Below are 3,560 nucleotides of genomic sequence, written 5' to 3'. Positions count from 1 at the left end.
AGTGGCTAAGCCCATGAACCACAACTACAGAGTTGGTACTCTAGAGCCCACAAGCTGCAATTCCTGAAGCTGAAGCCGGGGAGCCTAGAGCCTGTCTTCCGCAACAAGAGAAGCCACAGCAATGAGAAGCAATGAAGACCCAGCACAGCCATAAATAAATAAAGCTAAAAAGAATTATCTTTAGAAAATCTTATTAGAGACAGATATTCTTATACTTGGACCAATTCCAAGAACTGTGTTTTCCAGAACAGAGGATTAGTAGGGATTGCTTTGGCCTAAGCAGAGCTGAGAGTGCAGTGAAAGTGTTAGTTGCTCAGTTGTATCCAATTCTTTTCAACCCCATTGCGACCCCATGGACTGTGGTCCATCAGTCTCCTCTGTCCATGGGATTCTCCAGGCAAGAATACTGGAGTGGGCTGCCATGCCCTCCTCCAGGGGATCTTCCCAATCCAGGGAGCAAACCTGCATCTCCTGCACTGTATGCGGTTTCTTTATCATCTGTACCACCAGGGAAGCCCTATATCTAGAGAAACAGCTCCTGCTATTGGCTGTGCCACTGGCCAGTGGTTTGTCTGTCATCACAGAAGGGACACATCCAGGACAAATGTTTCAGACCAGCCTCCAGGAGAGGGGAGAAGTGGAGGAATGGAGGGAGATACTCCTCTTACACATATTTTCTTCTTCTATGCTCACAGCAGCCTGAGCAGAAAAATGATGATCATCCCCATGTTAGAGAAAAGGAAACAGGGGCTTGGGGAACTCATAATACCACAAAGAGGAAGCCAAGGGTCAGGATTTGCCTCAGCCCACTTAATTCTGATGAGAGCCCACTCTCCAACAGGCCCCGGAGGCCCGGGGCCAGGGTCCATGATACTTTGAGGACCCACAAAAGTAAAATCAGAAGAAACAATGAATGATGGTACGTGTATAACATTGACTCCAATGACTTCGTCATTTCATCAACACAACCATAAAATAATTTTCCAAGCACTTATATGTAGGGAAGCCACAAAGGCCACGGTGCCCTTCATTGCATCTCAGAGGAAGCCTGTGCTTAGTCAGAGGAGGCACTGGCCCTGGACCCAGTCCCAGGCCCTAGCAGTTCCTGGGTGCCCAGTCCTGCTCCGTGGCTTCCTCATCGTGGTATCATGAGTTCCCCAAGCCCCTGTCTCCTTCTTTTCTCTAACACGGGGATGATCAACAGTCTTCTGCTCGGGGCTGCTGAGGATAGAAGAAAAAACATGTAAGAGGAGTAACACCCCCACCTCATCCCTCAACTTCCCCCACTCCTGGCAGGCTGGTCTGCCGGCAGCACTTGTCGTGGATTTCTCCCTTCTATGATGACAGACAAACTGCTGGCTAGTGGCGCAGCTGTTAGCGGAAGTTGCCTCTCTAGGTGTCAGATCATTTTCCTCCCTCTGCTCTTGTCAGCACATTCAGGGCATCCCTAAAACTTCCCTGTGATGATGTCCACTGCGCCATAGAGGATTTCATGTCTCCCAATTTTTGCACGAACACAGGCTAACCTCCTGTATTTGATAATTCACCTCGAACATGTTTTTAAAAATTAGCTACATAACAGAGTTACTTCAACAATGAGAGACAGAGGAGAAATAAATATATGTCCAATTAGTGGTGAAAATAATCAAGATTGACACATTCTGTAGTATCCTGAGGCCTGTCTTGCTCAGCTATTCATTTGTCATAAATATTTGTGAAAGATTTTCAAGTGGGGAAAAAGTGGGTGAATATATGGTGCAAGTGATTCTTGTTCACACAAATGCAGTTTAATTGAGCCCTTGTTACAAAGCAATTGATCATTGCCCAAGAGAAGAACAGTTATAAGACTATTTGCATTGTATACTATTCATTTTATAGTTCCTCATTCTCTCACTACCTAGTTCTTAGAATTCTCCCTTGAACTGGTTGTAACATCTTACTGGTTCCCTTATTTAATTAATGAGTTCAACAAGATCTTTGGTACATGTTCATTTTGTATTGTATGAGAGTCTCATTTTATCTTTTTGTAAAATTATTGACATGTTTCATCACCATTGATGAGATAACTCTTGCCTCCTTTACACAGTCTTATCACATTCTGGGAGAAGGAAATGGCAACCCACTCCAGTATTCTTGCCTGGAAAATCCCATGGACGGAGGAGCCTGATGGGCTACAGTCCATGGGGTCGCAAAGAGTCGGACACAACTGAGCGACTTCACTCACTCACTCACTCATCACATTCTAACATGGACCAAAATCTAAAACAAGGTCTTTAAATCATAGGCCCATGATAGGCCTAAACTATCTGACGGAAGGAAAAGGTGTCAAATTAAAAAAAAAAAAAAGTTTTACAAGAGGAACGACCTCATTACGAGACGTCTGGAAACCCTGATTACTGGTTTGAGATCATCAGATACACATACTCTGCTTTGATAAATGTTAAATGTATGTGTGTGTTTGGCTGAACTATGTGAAATTTCTATCTTATAGGTTGAAATGGTCAAACATAAGCACATTTACAGCATTCAGCCTCATATCTATGTACACACATAGGTACTCACAGCACATATTTATACAGAGTAAAGCCCTGAACGGCAGTGGAATTTCCTGGGCTGACTTAGGAAAAAGCAGAGAACCACATGTCTTTGTGTTTCTCCGTTTCTTTAAGCTCTTATTTCTGAAACTTTCAGTGAAATGTCAAGAGGAGAGGCAGGATAGTATTGTAAGAAACTTATTAATCCAGGAATTAAAAGACTTTCAGTCTAACTCTTGCTTGAAAATGTATTCATTCTATTAGTACACATCACCTTAGAAAAATTGTCTTTGATACTGAAAGATCTTGCAGTTTCTCTGGAGTACCATTTTGATAATCTGTTTTCCCTGACAATGTGGAATGAACAGGAAGTAAAATAGAGCTGGAGCTTGAAATTCTGCTTTACTTTTGGTTGGTTTGCCTCAGGTTTTGAAGAAGAAGATTCTTCATATGAACTTTTGCTCTGATTGAATTCTTTCTGCCCAAGAGGAGAGCAGCAAACACAGACCCTAACCGAGACTCCTTTTAGCAGGGCTTCGGTGTTCTGAGTTTGACGCTCCTGTACTTTCGTTTCACAGAACACTTGCCCCATACAAACCCACACTCGCCCACACCCATCACGGTGAGTGTGCCACTCAAGGTGACAGTGATTCAGGTGACAGGGGAGGACCATGTCCTGCTCGTGTCACCACAAGTGGCCTTGGCTCCGTCACAGCAAAGACTCTCAGAGTCATCTGCACCTTCTCCTCAGCAACGTATGCGATCTTCAAGCCCAGACCTTAGAAAAAGGACCAGGTCAAGGGTAAGACAAAAGAGAGAGAATAATAAGCACTTTCTTATATAATGGCTTTATTGAGATATTATTCGTATACCATAAAACTCAGCCTTTTAAAGTATTATATCCAGTGATTTTAGTGCATTGAAAGGGCTGTGTAATGATAGCCACTCATTTAGAACCTCTCTTACTCATTAGTAGTCACTCCTTGTATTCCCCTCCCCCAGCCCTTGACAACCACCAATCTACTT

This window comes from Dama dama, chromosome 7 (genome assembly GCF_033118175.1).
Source record: "Dama dama isolate Ldn47 chromosome 7, ASM3311817v1, whole genome shotgun sequence".
NCBI classification, from domain to species: Eukaryota; Metazoa; Chordata; class Mammalia; order Artiodactyla; family Cervidae; genus Dama; species Dama dama.
The sequence above is the reverse complement of the archived record's forward strand: the minus strand, read 5'-3'. Positions refer to the sequence as shown.